Genomic DNA, 16,973 nt, shown 5'->3' on the forward strand with positions numbered 1-16,973 from the left:
GGACGGGGGAAAGAAAGAGGGGGAAAAGGCAGCCAAGAATTCGGCAGAGATGGGTTCTGTCTACCTAGTGACTGAGTGATGTCATGGCCACATGGAACATGTGTGCAAGTAATCAATGGACGGTTGTGTTTGCTTAAACCCTCACACTTCTGTAATGAATCAAGCTTTTATTTTCTTCATTGTTATTTCTTTCAATCAACCTGTCAACGTGAGGTGCATGTGCTGCTCAACTGGGAGAGGTGTGGGAGAAGACCGCAAATCTCCCGACAGTTGGAATTGGAGAACGCTAATATTGCTGCTGTGCCGCGATACAAAGCGCCTGTGTCTCACTGATATCGCTATCGGGTCTCCACACCTTGACGACTCAAAACAAAGACCAAACAAGTGTTGAATGTGAGTCAGACTCGTCACATGGTGGTGTCTCACAGCCAGCAGGACTACAATACACCGTTATTCTTCCCCAGTCACATGTAGAAAACTGCTGTTTAGGGAAGGTCAATGGATTCTCTTAACCTCTACTGTCTCTAAGCATTAGAATGATATTCTGGTCTGTGATATGACTGATATGTTGTCTCACCTAGCTCCCTTAAGATGAATGCACTAATGGGTAACAGTGTCTGAATAATTACTAAAATGTCAATGTAAATGTATTATTATTTATCTTTATTTAACTAGGCAAGTCAGTTAAGAACAAATTCTTATTTTCAATAACGGCCTAGGAACAGTGGGTTAACTGCCTGTTCAGGGGCAGAACGAGTTGAGTGAGGACACTAAAAAGATTCATTAACATGGGAGAGAGTCAATGTCATTTTATTACACAATAACACACCTGTCCTGTAGTGAAGGAGTCCCAGAGGAGTAGCGTTTCACAACAGAGCAAATCTGAGGGAGTAACTGTAGCTCTCATGCCATCTGTGAGACAAGGACATCAGTGAGGAGGAGGAGGAGGAGTGAGCGGGATAAAGGGTACTGTTGGCAGCCAACTCTGCTTCTCCGCATGTTCCAAGGCCCTGCAGCCCATATTTCAAAAGACCTCACAACAGACCTCACAACAGACCTCACAACAGACCTTAGAACAGGCCACACAACAGACCTCACAACAGACCTCACAACAGACCTCACAACAGACCTTAGAACAGGCCACACAACAGACCTCACAACAGACCTCACAACAGACCTCACAACAGACCTCACAACAGACCTCACAACAGGCCTCACAACAGACCTCACAACAGACCTCACACAGACCTCACAACAGACCTCACACAGACCTCACAACAGGCCTCACAACAGACCTCACAACAGACCTCACAACAGACCTCACAACTCACAACAGACCTCACAACAGACCTCAACAGACCTCACAACAGACCTCACAACAGACCTCACAACAGACCTCACAACAGACCCCATAACAGACCTCACAACAGACCTTACAACAGACCTCACAACAGACCTCACAACAGACCTCACAACAGACCTCACAACAGACCTCACAACAGGCCTCACAACAGACCTCACAACAGACAACAGACCCCAAAACAGACCCCAAAACAGACCTCACAACAGACCTCACAACAGACCTCACAACAGACCCCAAAACAGACCTCACCTCACAACAGACCCCAAAACAGACCTCACAACAGACCCCAACAGATAACAGACCTCACAACAGACCTCACAACAGACCCCATAACAGACCTCACAACAGACCTCACAACAGACCCAACAGACCCCAAAACAGACCTCACAACAGACCCCATAACAGACCTCACAACAGACCCCATAACAGACCTCACAACAGACCTCAAAACAGACCCCAAAACAGACCTCACACTGCATTCACAGGAAATTGGAGTCACATGGATCTCTGGGAGATCTCTGCTCTGGTTTTCTCTCTGTCTGAAAAGTGCCCATTGAACAGAATGAAGAGTGTTTTTATGAGTCTATTTGTTTTCTACCCTGTGGTCAGAAACTGAGTTTGAACCAGTGATATTTCTATTCAGGCTACCATCCCCATCCATTTGTCTGTCATGGGATGTAGTGTTGTGTGATACGATGTCTTGACTACTGTCCGACACAGAGCATAGAGAATGATTCTTCGTTCCAATGGAGATAGTTGCTGCAAGCGTCATGATATAATAGCAGTCTGAAAATGAAGCGAATCAATGTAATGAACAATGACCAATGGTGTTTGGATAGAGTTGACCTCATCTGACTCCCAGTCAGTCCCTCTACAATGCAATAATGAATGGCTCAAAACAACTGTTGACACTTCACATTCACGTTAGCTTAAGCTAGACCTGCTATCACTGAGGTCCACCAGGGATGGCTGGATCAAGAAAGGACTGCATCTCAAATGGTACTTGATTCCCTATGCAGCCATTTGGGCCCTGGTCAAAAGTAGTGCACAACATAGGGAATGTGATACCATTTGAGACTCAACCCCAAACTCCTTTTGGGAAATAAACAGAGTGATAGATGGGGTAATGTAAGCATGAGGGATCCAACAGCAGTCACCTGTAGCAGCTTTGGTCTTGGCAGGCAGAGTAAACACTGGGGAGCAGGAGGACCTATGCCTGACCTCAGAGTCAAACACCCCAATATGGATCACTTCAGTGAGGGAGGCAGGCTTGTCCTCACCCTTACCTCCACCCGTACCGATATCTTCTCTCTCTCTTTCTCTCAACCTCCTATTGTTATATTTGACCAGGATGGACACCACACTCCAATTATGTACCGCTGTGTTATGAATTCTCTGTGGTTTCAGAGTTGTTTTGTCTCCACTGCCACTCGATGTAAAAAAACAAAAAGGCCAATATGGTAATGTGGGTTAACTGTGTGGATGAGACAGGAACAACTACAGGCCGACGCAAAGATAGATTCATTAAAACGTTGAAGCTTTCCACGGTTTGGCTGTTTACAACTAAAGGCCTCCTGGCTCGTGTGACAAAGCGGGGTCAGCCGGCCCCAGTCCGCCCTGCGAACAGACTGGGAAGTCAGCTGACAGTCACACACACACACACACACACACACACACACACACACACACACACACACACACACACACACACACACACACACACACACACACACACAGCTCTTGCATCTCTCTTGCATCTCCTTCCCACTGATGTGGCAGAACACACAGCAGAGGGACAAAGACATGGAAGACATTAAGGCTGGCTAAAAACAACAAGCTAAGTGCAGGCTCCCTCTCCGCAATGCAAACACAAAGTGTTCAAACTCAGCTGCAAATATACACATTTTGACATGGACGGCGGGGAGGCTGTTTTTACGTTCATATTTCTATAAGCGCCTGTTTCACAGGATGCAGAGCCATAGGCGTTTTAGTGGGTTCCATAAGCTGTGTTAACATCAAGATGAAACCGACTGAAAATGACATTAAGATCAGCGGTTGACATAAGCATGTTGGTGTCGAGGTGGTAAGTTAAAATGTGGCAGAAACCATCCTGACGTCATATAGGCTGCTGCCCAGAATGTGCCACTGTTTGGAAAGTTTTTTGCGTCCCAAATGGCACCTATTCCGTATATCAGGGCTGCCCAACCCTCTTCCTGGAGAGCTACTGTCCTGTAGGTTTTCAGTCCAACCCTAATTTATCATATCTGATTCAGCTAGTTAAGGTCTTGCTGAGCAGCAAATAAGTCGAATCAGGTGTGTTAAATTAGGGTTGGACTGAAAACCAGGGTGGTTGATCTCAGTTGAACTGAAAAACCCACAGGACGGTTGATCTCCAGGAAGAGGGTTGGACTGAAAACCCACAGGACGGTAGATCTCCAGGAAGAGGGTTGGACTGAAAACCCACAGGACGGTTGATCTCCAGGAAGAGGGTTGGACTGAAAACCCACAGGACGGTTGATCTCCAGGAAGAGGGTTGGACTGAAAACCCACAGGACGGTAGATCTCCAGGAAGAGGGTTGGACTGAAAACCCACAGGACGGTTGATCTCCAGGAAGAGGGTTGGACTGAAAACCCACAGGACGGTTGATCTCCAGGAAGAGGGTTGGACTGAAAACCCACAGGACGGTTGATCTCCAGGAAGAGGGTTGGACTGAAAACCCACAGGACGGTTGATCTCCATGAAGAGGGTTGGACTGAAACCCACAGGACGGTGATCTCAGGAAGAGGGTTGGACTGAAAACCCACAGGACGGTTGATCTCCAGGAAGAGGTTGGACTGAAAACCCACAGGACGGTTGATCTCCAGGAAGAGGGTTGGACTGAAAACCCACAGGACGGTTGATCTCCAGGAAGAGGGTTGGACTGAAAACCCACAGGAGTTGAAGGAAGGGTTGGACTGAAAACCCACAGGACGGTTGATCTCCATGAAGAGGGTTAGACTGAAAACCCACAGGACGGTTGATCTCCAGGAAGAGGTTGGACTGAAAACCCACAGGACGGTAGATCTCCAGGAAGGGTTGGACTGAAAACCCACAGGACGGTTGATCTCCGGGAAGAGGGTTGGACTGAAAACCCACAGGACGGTTGATCTCCAGGAAGATGGTTGGACTGAAAACCCACAGGACGGTTGATCTCAGGAAGAGGTTGGACTGAAAACCCACAGTTGATCTCCAGGAAGAGGGTTGGACTGAAAACCCACAGGACGGATCTCCAGGAAGATCTGAAAACCCACAGGATCTTCAGGAAGGGTTGGACTGAAAACCCACAGGACGGTTGATCTCCAGGAAGAGGGTTGGACTGAAAACCCACAGGACGGTAGATCTGAGGTTCTGAAAACCCCAGGAAGAGGGTTGGACTGAAAACCCACAGGACGGTTGATCTCCAGGAAGAGGGTTGGACTGAAAACCCACAGGACGGTTGATCTTCAGGAAGAGGTTGGACTGAAAACCCACAGGATCCCCGGTTGATCTCTTCAGGAAGAGGGTTGGACTGAAAACCCACAGGTCGGTTGATCTGAAAACCCACATGATCTTCAGGAAGGGTTGGACTGAAAACCCACAGGACGGTTGATCTCCAGGAAGAGGGTTGGACTGAAAACCCACAGGACCATTGATCTCCAGGAAGAGGGTTGGACTGAAAACCCACAGGACCATTGATCTCCAGGAAGAGGGTTGGACTGAAAACCCACAGGTCGGTTGAGCTCCAGGAAGAGGGTTGGACTGAAAACCCACAGGACGGTAGATCTCCAGGAAGAGGGTTGGACTGAAAACTCTCTGCCCTATATACTGCCTATGGGACCTGGTTAAAAATACGACGACGAGGCCTCCAGAGGGTGGGACCTATGCTGTATTCCAAATCAGAGTCCCAAATGGCACCCTTTTTCCCTATTTAGTGCACTACTTTTGACCAGGGCTCATATGGCTTTGGTCAAAAAAGTTCACTATTTCGGAAATAGGGTGTCATTTGAGATGGAAACTGATTGGATTTATTTTCTTCTAATTGCTTGCATACTGTATTGCTTATCTAATCATCACCCCTACAGTGGTGCCAAGGGGTAAGGGTTTAGGGGTGTAAGGAGTATGGGCTAGGGGTATCTGGAATTCAGGGTGGCATTGTACTTCCATTGGTCCCCTAAAGCAGGAGTCGGCAACACCCACAGCTGAACCTAGTTGCCTAACTCTGCCCTAAGCGAGTCTCCCAACCAAGTTCAAATTAGCAACATGAGGAATGCCATGTGATGATTATGTTACATCCAAACACTCCTCGGGTTTCAGATCATATCCCTTTTTAAAAGGCTGACCTTTCTAAACATGACTATTCTAGAACCTCTGAATTTCTAGAACTATGAAGGACCACTTCATGAAAGTATATACAGTATCTATCTGGCCCAATGGCCTTCCTTTGACTGCAGCTTCTAAAAGCCTTTCTACTTTTGGCTTTATAGGACCTGGTACTTTGAGTCAGCAAGACAGATGAGGGGTCTTCACCACTCTAAACAGACCCAAGAGTGAGAGTGCACACTGGGCACAGACGTCAGTTCAACGTCTAGTTTTGATTTACATTTGGTTAAGTTGTCAAATAAGCTGAATTCAATGTGAAATCAACAAAAACATTCACAATGTCATTGGATTTAGGTTCAAAGTTGGGTGAAAAAAGATCGAAACGTCCTTACGTTGATGACAAATCCGATTAGTTTTCACGTTGATTCAAGGTCATCAAATAGATTTTGTGGGTTGAAATTAGGATGACGTGGAAACAACATTAATTCAACCAGTTTCTGCCCGGTGGGTGATGATTGATGGGAAATCCCGGGCACCCCAATATTTGTTCGAAATGACACCGTATTCCCTATATAGTGCACTGCTTTTGACCAGGGCCCATAGAGATGTAGCCCTAGTGGGTGGATCAAAGTTGTTTTCCTCAAACTTTATCGCTAACAGAGTGAGATGTGGGGTCTGACTCTGAAGCTGTCTGACTAGCAGTTTGATTGTGCTTCCGGCGGAACTACAATATACAGTGCCTTCATAAAGTATTCAGACCCCTTGACTTCTTCCACATTTTGTTACGTTACAGACTTATTCTAAAATGGATTCAATTTTAAAAATCCTCAGCAATCTACACACAACACCCCATAATGACAAAACGAAAACAGGTTTTTGAAATGTTTGCTGATGAATAAAAAACATAAATACCTTATTTACATAAGTATTCAGACCTTTTGCTATGAGACTTGAAATTGAGCTCAGGTACATCCTGTTTCCATTGATCATCATTGAGATGTTTTTACAACTTGATTGGAGTCCACCTGTCTATAAAAGATCCCACAGTTGACAGTTCGTGTCAAAGCAAAAAAATCAAGCGGTCGAAGGAATTGTCCGTAGAGCTCTGAGACAGGATTGTGTAGAGGCACAGATCTTGGGAACGGTACCAAAAAGGTCCCCAAGAACTCAGTGGCCTCCATCATTCTTAAATGGAAGAAGTTTGGAACCACCAAGATTCTTCCCAGAGCTGGCCGCCCGGCCAAACTGAGCAATCGGGGCAGAAGGGTCTTGGTCAGGGAGGTGACCAAGAACTCATTTATCACTGAGAGAGCTCTAGAGTTACTCTGTGTAGATGGGAGAACCTTCCAGAAGGACAACCATCTCTGCAGCACTCCACCAATCAGGGTTCTATGGTAGAGTGGCCAGACGGAAGCCACTCCTCAGTAAATTGCACATGACAGCCCGCTTGGTTTGCCAAAAGGCATCAAAGACTCTCAGAGCATGAGAAACAAGATTCTCTGGTCTGATGAAACCAAGATTGAACTCTTTGGCCTAAATGCCAAGCATCACATCTGGAGGAAACCTGGCACCATCCCTACGGTGAAACATGGTGGTGGCAGCATCATATTGTGTGGATGTTTTCCAGTGGAAGGGACTGGGAGGCTTGTCAGAATTGAGGGAAGGATTAACGGAGCAAAGTATAGAGATCCTTGATGAAAACCTGCTCCAGAGTGCTCAGGACCTCAGACTGGGGCGAAGCTTCACCTTCCAACAGGACAATGACCCTAAGCACACAGTCAAGACAACGCAGGAGTGGCTTTGGGACACGTCTCTGAATGTCCCTGAGTGGCCCAGGCAGAGCCCGGACTTGAACCCGATTGAACATCTCTGGAAAGACCTGAAAATAGCTGTGAAGCAACACTCCTCATCCAACCTGACAGAGCCTGAGAGGATCAGCAGAGAAGAATAGCAGAAACTCCCCAAATACAGGTGTGCCAAGCTTGTAGTGTCATACCAAAAAAGACACACGGCTGTAGTTGCTGCCAAAAGGTGCTTCAACAAAGTACTGAGTAAAGGTTCTGAATACTTATGTAAATGTGATATTTCAGTTTTGTATTAATAAATTAGCAAACATTTCTAAAAACCTGTTTTTGATTTATAAGTTTTATTTATTTATTTTATTTAACCTTTATTTGACTAGGCAAGTACCAGGGAACACTGCCTTGTTCAGGAAATGAATTTTACCTTGTCGGCCTACTGGGGAACAGTGGGTTAACTGCCTTGTTCAGGGCAGAATGACAGATTTTTACCTTGTCGGCCTACTGCCTACCAGGGAACAGTGGGTTAACTGCCTTGTTCAGGGGCAGAATGACAGATTTTTACCTTGTCGGCCTACCGGGAACAGTGGGTTAACTGCCTTGTTCAGGGGCAGAATGACAGATTTTTACCTTGTCGGCCTACTGGGGAACAGTGGGTTAACTGCCTTGTTCAGGGGCAGAATGACAGATTTTTAACTTGTCAACTCAGGGATTCCATCCAGCAACCTTTCGGTGACTGGCCCAACGCTCTAACCACTAGGATACCTGTCACCGTCATTATGGGATATTGTGTGTAGATTGATGAGGGGGAAAAAAACGATTTAGGAATAAAGCTGTAACGTAACAAAATGTGTAAAAAGTCAAGGGTTCTGAATACTTTCCAAAGGCCCTGTATCTGTCTCTGTCTGCAGGTTGCAGGCCAAAGGCCCTGTATCTGTCTCTGTCTCAGAGTTGCAGGCCAAAGGCCCTGTATCTGTCTCTGTCTGCAGGTTGCAGGCCAAAGGCCCTGTATCTGTCTCTGTCTGCAGGTTGCAGGCAAAGGCCCTGTATCTGTCTCTGTCTGCAGGTTGCAGGCCAAAGGCCCTGTATCTGTCTCTGTCTGCAGGTTGCAGGCCAAGGCCCCTGTATCTGTCTCTGTCTGCAGGTTGCAGGCCAGACAGTGTCTTTTCTTTAGGGAGACAATCACCTCTTGATTAAGCATGGAGGCTGCAGGAGCTGTTGATATGAGGGAGGCAGAGGTGGCTGTTTGAAGATGAAGCCTGAGATAGGAACCTCTGGGTACCCATGGGGAGAACTACATATCACCCTGCTTCGTTCCATCAGCTCATCAAAATGGAGACCAGATGCCGATGGATGATCGACAGATTGTGGATTTCATAATGGATTTCACAAAGTCATGTAAAGCATATGGTTCATTGTGATTAGATAATACATTTTATGCCCCTCCCCATTCAATTTAGATGGGATGATTATCTCTTTTGTCAACACACGTATGATGACTTTATAAACAGCGTGGCTGTGCTTTTTCTTATACTCCCATAGGTTCCCTGAAGGTCCTTCTGATTCTCATTGTTGTACCTGTGTGTGGTAGTTTGTGGGTGACCAGAAGAGTTATTGTATACATGGGCCTTCCTGAGAGGATAACTGACTGTCAATCAACGGCTGTTTATTATTCATGAGTTATGTCGCCATGCCTCACATAACAACCAGTGCAGCCATGTTAACGTATTGTCAGTCCAACACACAGAGGGTAATGTTAGGCATTTGATTGGTTGTTTCAAACAAAACTACTTTGGACTTTGCACAGTACTATTTGTCATTCTACCTGACAGCATGCCAAAGATTGTACTAAGACTTTCACATGTTTTTTTCCCTCTATTTATTTTCCTAAACCACAAAGACAAAAAGGCTGTTTTAATCTACAATACAAAATGATAAGCGCATGAGAAAGTAAACCCTGCCTTACATTACGCCCCATTATCAAATAAAATGAACCTAACAACAGCCCACTTGGAAGTATCCACATGAAATATCACAGCTCCATTAGCCTGACATGGTCAACAAACATTTCTCCCTCCATGCGGATACCATCAGCCCTGCCTCACTGTTTGTTTTACTCATTCAGGCTGCATCCCAAATGGTACCCTATTCCCTACATAATGCACTACTTTTGATCAGACCCCTATGGGCGAGTCAAAATAAGTGCACTATATAGTGAAAAGGTTGCCATTTGAGACTCATTTCAGTCTGAATATGCTCCTTCCTCCCCTCTTCCCAGATCAATAGTATGCAAATCAAAGCGTTCCTCCAACAGAGGAGGACATTTGTGGGCCTGTAATGGCGCTAGCTACAGTGTACTCTGGCTGGCTTATCTAACCCCTACTTTTCCTTTTAAATCATGGAAGATTTAGAATACATGGAGGTTATGCTGTCCTCTGTTTAAATCCCAATCCTCTCTGTTTCAGGTCTTTGTGGAAGCTAGCTGGTTCCATCACACAGCATCAGATTTACCTGAACCAGATCAGAGCCAAATTCAGATCCCTCCATCACCCAGCAGCAGATTTATCTGAACCAGATCAGAGCCAAATTCAGATCCCTCCATCACCCAGCAGCAGATTTATCTGAACCAGATCAGAGCGAAACTCAGATCCCAGCATCAGATTTATCTCCACCAGATCAGAGCCAACCTCAGATCCCTCCATCACCCAGCATCAGATTTATCTGAACCAGATCAGAGCGAAACTCAGATCCCAGCATCAGATTTACCTGAACCAGATCAGAGCGAAACTCAGATCCCTCCATCACCCAGCATCAGATTTATCTCCACCAGATCAGAGCCAAACACAGATCCCAGCATCAGATTTATCTCCACCAGATCAGAGCCAAACTCAGATCCCAGCATCAGATTTATCTCCACCAGATCAGAGCCAAACACAGATCCCTCCATCACCCAGCATCAGATTTATCTGAACCAGATCAGAGCGAAACTCAGATCCCAGCATCAGATTTACCTGAACCAGATCAGAGCCAAACACAGATCCCTCCATCACCCAGCAGCAGATTTATCTCCACCAGATCAGAGCCAAACTCAGATCCCTCCATCACCCAGCATCAGATTTATCTCCACCAGATCAGAGCCAAACACAGATCCCAGCATCAGATTTATCTGAACCAGATCAGAGCGAAACTCAGATCCCAGCATCAGATTTATCTCCACCAGATCAGAGCCAACCTCAGATCCCTCCATCACCCAGCATCAGATTTATCTGAACCAGATCAGAGCGAAACTCAGATCCCAGCATCAGATTTACCTGAACCAGATCAGAGCCAAACACAGATCCCTCCATCACCCAGCAGCAGATTTATCTGAACCAGATCAGAGCCAAACACAGATCCCTCCATCACCCAGCAGCAGATTTACCTGAACCAGATCAGAGCCAAACACAGATCCCTCCATCACCCAGCAGCAGATTTACCTGAACCAGATCAGAGCCAGATCCCAGCATCAGATTTTTCCAACCAGATCACAGATCCTCTCCATCACCCAGCATCAGATTTATCTGAACCAGATCAGAGCCAAACACAGATCCCTCCATCACCCAGCATCAGATTTATCTGAACCAGATCAGATCCCTCCATCACCCAGCCAAACTCAGATCCCTCCATCACCCAGCACACCCTTTACCTGTAGGACTTCTCTAGAGGGTTTAGAACCGTGCTTCAGCACTCATAGCATCCCATAGAGTCAGTGCAGTTTTGAGAGTACAGACATATTTCCTGATTGGGCCATTATCTAGTAACTGGTCAATGATACTGATGGAATGGAGACAGAATATAGCAGGTATAACATGAGAGGTTTTAAAAAGGGCGCCCAACCATGAAATGCACTCTGAATCAGTGAAATGACTTCATGCATACATGCCTTTGATATAGTATCTGGCAAGGAATGAAAGTGTACCCCCACCCCCTGCCCCACCCTCTCTAAAGTAGTTAAACACCAAAACAACTCTTACCAGGTGTGGTGGAATTTACTGGAATCTCACTCCCTCCTCCCAGTCTGTTGAGACTTCGTTGACTCCTGTTCATCAGTGGCACGATAATCCACCCAGAGAATGTGGCTCAATACTATTTTCAGGACTGTTATGGGTCAGTGAAGTCTTATACCTGTACTGTACTGTACTGTAGGCCTTCAGAGTCCACTGTTCACCACCACAGTCCACAGTTTATTGTTGTTACACATCTCAGTAGTGTTTCCTCAGTCAGGGAAGTGTATGGACTGTGACTGTTCTGAAGTGTTCCATGGCTGAGGGTTCCAGTTCCAACAGTTCTTGGGTCTGTTGTTGATAAGAACACTGTTATCAAAGGATACGTCCCATAGTACCCTGTTCTCAATACTGTGCACTACTTTTGACCAGTGCCCTATGTGCCTACAGATGTAAGATCTTAATTTGAGCCAGTTGGTTACAGCAGGAAAATAATTCTTCAGCAATAGGAAATTATTATTTGGATTATAATTCATTAACATTTTTGTAGGGGTTGACACATTTTTCGTTAGGGAAAATCAATTCTGAAAATTCAAAGTGAAAACTTCAGAAGCCTTTTAAACCTCAAATACACAACAAGTTGAACATTTCCTGGAAAGTTTTCCTGCAACCGGGTGTGAAATTAAGATCCTACATCTGTTTAAGGGAATAAGGTGGCATTTCACATGAAGGCAACCTCTCCGTCCGTCCTCAGAGGCAGCAGTACTCAGGAGTTTTGACATGGTGCTGTGATTGATCTTAACCACTACCAGGTGCTTAGGAAAGGTTTTGGGGAGAATGGTAATGGGTCAGGACTGGGTGGAAGTGGGAGGGGTGAAGGGAGGAAGGAGGAAGGGCGGTGGAGGGAGGGAGGGAGGGCGGTGGAGGTGGAGGGAGGGAGGGGAGGGAGGGAGGGAGGGGGGAGGGAGGGAGGGAGGTGGAGGGAGGGAGGTGGAGTTGGAAGGAGGAGGGAGGTGGAGGGTGGAGGGAGAGGAGGGAGGGGAGGGAGGGAGGGGATGAAGGTGGAGAAGGGAAGGTGGAGGGAAGGAGGGTGGTGGAGGGAGGGAGGTGGAAGGGAGGGAGGGAGGTGAAGGGAGGTGGAGGGAAGGAGGGTGGTGGAGGGAGGGAGGTGAAGGGAGGTGGAGGGAGGGAGGGGTGGTGAAGGGGAGGTGGAAGGGAGGGAGGGCGGTGGAGGGAGGTGGAGGGAAGGAGGGTGGTGGAGGGAGGGAGGTGGAGGGAGGGAGGGAGGTGAAGGCGGTGGAGGGAAGGAGGGTGGTGGAGGGAGGGAGGTGAAGGGAGGGAGGGAGGGAGGTGGAAGAGGTAGAGGGAGGGAGGTGAAGGGAGGGAGGTGGAGGGAAGGAGGGTGGTGGAGGGAGGGGAAGGTGAGGGAGGGCGGTGGAGGGAAGGAGGGTGGTGAAGGAGGTGAAGTGGAGGGGGAGGGCGGTGGAGGGAGGTGGAGGGAAGGAGGAGGGTGGTGGAGGGAGGAGGGTGGTGGAGGGAGGGAGGTGAAGGGAGGGAGCGGTGGAGGAGGTGGAGGGAAGGGTGGTGGAGGAGGAGGGAAGGGAGGGAGGGCGGTGGAGGGAGGTGGAGGAGGGAGGTGGTGGAGGGAGGTGGAGGAAGGAGGGTGGTGGGAGGGAGGTGGAAGGGAGGAGGGCGGTGGAGGGAAGGAGGGGGCGGTGGAGGGAGGTGGAAGGGAGGGAGGGCGGTGGAGGGAGGTGGAGGAAGAGGGCGGTGGAGGGAGTTGGAGGGAGGGAGGGCGGTGGAGGGAGGTGGAGGGAAGGAGGGTGGTGGAGGGAGGTGGAAGGGAGGGAGGGCGGTGGAGGGTTGGAGGGAGTTTCTTAATGTAAAAACATCAGACGGTTCTAGCTCTGGTACCAAAGTGTGAGGCTGATTGTGTCTGAGCTTGTTAAGGTGTGATCGTACAGGACCACTGCTTGTTGAAATGTGGTTGTTATGGAACCGAAAGAACAGCCCCAAACTCAATACAGGGTATTGTAGATTATTTCAAAAAGGTGCTGTGGGGTTTTCGGGCGCTGTGTGGAAACAGTTCATTCAGCAACACTTCCACTCTATGTAATCCATATACCATGCTTATAGCACCATTACCCAAGCAGGTTTGACACCTGTCTATTGAGCTAGGGTTGGGGCGTTATTTATTTGGATTTATTCATTTATTTTGGAGGCACTCTTATCCAGAGAGACTTACAGTAGTGAGTGCATACATTTTCATGTTCATTCGTACTGGTCCCCCATGTGAATTGAACCCACATCCCTGGTGTTGCAAGTGCCATGCTCTACCAACTCATAGCAGGCTGTATGTAAGAAGGTCAGGTATCGAGGGCAGTGTGTGTCTGTGAGGCTGCACTGCAGGTATGGATGATGTTCCTCATCTTCTCTCTGTAGTGGGGAGAGGAATAGAATAACTACAATGGATATTTTCATTCAAGTCAATGCCCCATGATGGGTGGGTAGTTATACAATTGAAGTCGGAAGTTTTCATATTCTTCTCTCTCTGCACCATCCCCTCTCTCTCGCACCACCTCTCTCTTCCCCCTACACCAAGGCTCTGTTAGGCAGGTCATACATTCCTAGAGGAGTTCTCTCCTCATGGCCAGAGTATAGAGGAGTGAGGTTCACAGGAGAACAAAGGAACCTCTTCCACATCACAGAACTTGAGAACTGAACGATTTCCATGTTTGGGAGAATTTGTACACGTTCGGAGAAGAATTCAGCTCGACCCGGTCCATTTTGTTTAATGTTCGTGAAACTCATGAGAGACAATACAGCCACATTACCATAACTCTGTTTATACAATAGTCTCAGTTGTGAGGCTTGCATCTAATTGTTGTATAAAATGAATGAGTAAAGATGAAACTATTTGTGAAATTATGTAATGTGATTATAAAGTGTTTAATGAAGGAACCTCCAATTCCCTTTGGAGTTTAACTAAATCATTGGCCCGCCCCATGAGCACAGACTTTGATCTGGCATCATGGGACAGCCCCTTTCTGCTGTTACGAATATAACCCCCACTGGGAGGAATTCCCTTCAGGCCAGCTTACCTCGATTACCACGAGAGGGCTAAGGTTTGAGACCAGACCAGCTTACCTCGATTACCACGAGAGGGCTAAGGTTTGAGACCAGACCAGCTTACCTCGATTACCACGAGAGTTCTAAGGTTTGAGACCAGACCAGTTTACCTCGATTACCACGAGAGGGCTAAGGTTTGAGACCAGACCAGTTTACCTCAATTACAACAAGAAGGCTAAGGTTTGAGGAGACCAACCATAAACCTGGTATAAGCTAAGTTAAGCTAAAAGGTTGTAATGGTTGTTGAAACTCTGAGACTATCGCTACCGACAGAATAAGAGCAAATCTTTCATACTAATTACTAGTCTGCAGCTAGGAAGTCTATACCATTGAATGTGAAGGCCGACAACCGCCGAAACATCTATTCTATAAAAACATTGCTGAATGTTACTCTGAACTATCCATTCTAACCACGGAAGAGAGAGCGAGGGCGGACAAACTCTCCAACAGAAAGACAGACGATCCCAACAAAGATCACGACACACTGACCGTAAATATATATATATATATATTGATTGCAATTATTCCCGAATGAGTGAGCGTTCATGTGCAAAGGATTAGCATTTCAATGAATATGATTATCAAGTGTGTAGTGATTCATTTGCGTAATTCCCGCCTTTCTCAGTCTACACCCACTTCCTTTTTGTCCACCAAGCCGAGATACCGGTTTAGCCCACTAGGACACATCCCCTATCATTTCTTTGTAACCATATCTACTTTGTTTGTTTGTATGTGCATTTCTGTGAAAATTTAGGTAGCTAACCTCTTTGGGGTACCACCCCCCTTCTTCTCAATTTCCGCCTAAAGACATACCCTAATCTAACTGCCTGTAGCTCAGGCCCAGAGGCAGGATATGCATATTCTTGGTATCATTTGAAAGGAAATTTCTGAATTTTGTGGGGAAATGTGAATTGAATGTAGTAGAATATAACACAATAGATCTGGTAGAAGAAAATACAAGGAAATATACATACGTTTTCTGTTTTTTTTATTGTTGCTGCATCATCTTTCAAATGACCAAGATACATATAGGATTATGTAGATGATTTGAATGAAGAACATAAGATGGCAACAAGCTGAGCAAGTTTTGGACAGATAACTTCTGTCCAAAACAACCAAACATACATATAGGATGCTGTTAAAATATCTGAAGTTATATTAGGAAAATTATAACTTTGTAATCTGAATATTTTCCTTGGTGCCTCGACTTCCTAGTTAATTTCCTTTACCTGATTAGTTAATCACGTAATAATAAATACAGAGAATTGATTTGATAAACTACCAGTCTTCAGTTTAATGATGCCAAAGACACGACAACGCCACCTTAGCCAAAAACATTTAAGCTTCGGTCTTTCACAATTCCTGACATTTAATCAGAGTAAAAATTCCCTGTCTTAGGTTAGTTAGGATCACCACTTTATTTTAAGAATGTGAAAAGTCAGAATAATAGTAGAGAATGATTTATTTGAGCTTTTATTTCTTTCATCACTTTCCCAGTGGGTCAGAAGTTTACATTGTAACGGTTTTGACTTGAGGTTATTATTTATAGGGGTGCCAGGTAGGTTGTGCCTACCAGAGAAAACATTGGTTTCTCCTTTTGGTTTGGGAGGGAATGACACACTGGAATTGTGATACAGTGAATTATAAGTGAAATAATCTGTATATAATCAATTGTTGGAAAAATTACTTGTGTCATGCACAAAGTAGATGTCCTAAGCGACTTGCCAAAACTATATTTTGTTGACAAGAAGTTTGTGGAGTGGTTGAAAAACAAGTTTTAATGACTCCAACATAAGTGCATATAAACTTCCGACTTCAACTGTATTTCTGTGAGAGAAAATCTCCCTGTCTGTCCATTATCCACGTCCTCGAATAGTTATGTATGTCTAAAGGGGCTTTGTTGGATATTGTGACGACCTCTTTAAGAGGGGATCAGCTATTCCCTCTATGGAACTGCAGCCATTTGAAATGGCCTGTTTCACTGGGAATGTTTTAGCTAAATGTGGTTTGTTTTACAATTTATTGAGTTGAACAATGAATGGGGATTTTGGTGGATTTAAGTATGCTATTAAACACACCCGCACACACACACACACACACACACACACACACACACACACACACACACACACACACACGCACACACACACACACGCCACACACACACACACACACACACACACACACACACACACACACACACACACACACACACACACACACACACACACACACACACACACACACACACACTGACTGGCTCCCCTGCTGAGGATGACCCAGTAGATAACTCCTAATTGTCCTTCATGGTGAGAGAAGAGCAGAGCGGAACATGTTTATCATCAACACATTACCATGGT

The 16,973-nt window shown here is 46.2% G+C and overlaps 1 long non-coding RNA gene across 1 annotated transcript; it reads right to left on the reverse strand.

Moving 5' to 3' along the window:
* Window positions 1-1,146: 1,146 nt before the first annotated feature.
* Window positions 1,147-1,599, reverse strand: LOC127919429 (uncharacterized). The gene is made up of 3 exons (XR_008102912.1): window positions 1,548-1,599; window positions 1,373-1,468; window positions 1,147-1,213 (listed from the first exon to the last, which is right to left on the reverse strand). It is a non-coding gene; the product is annotated as an uncharacterized LOC127919429 (long non-coding RNA).
* Between the last annotated feature and the right edge of the window lie 15,374 nt (window positions 1,600-16,973).

Source organism: Oncorhynchus keta, unplaced genomic scaffold (assembly GCF_023373465.1).
Source record: "Oncorhynchus keta strain PuntledgeMale-10-30-2019 unplaced genomic scaffold, Oket_V2 Un_contig_16649_pilon_pilon, whole genome shotgun sequence".
Taxonomy (NCBI): Eukaryota; Metazoa; Chordata; class Actinopteri; order Salmoniformes; family Salmonidae; genus Oncorhynchus; species Oncorhynchus keta.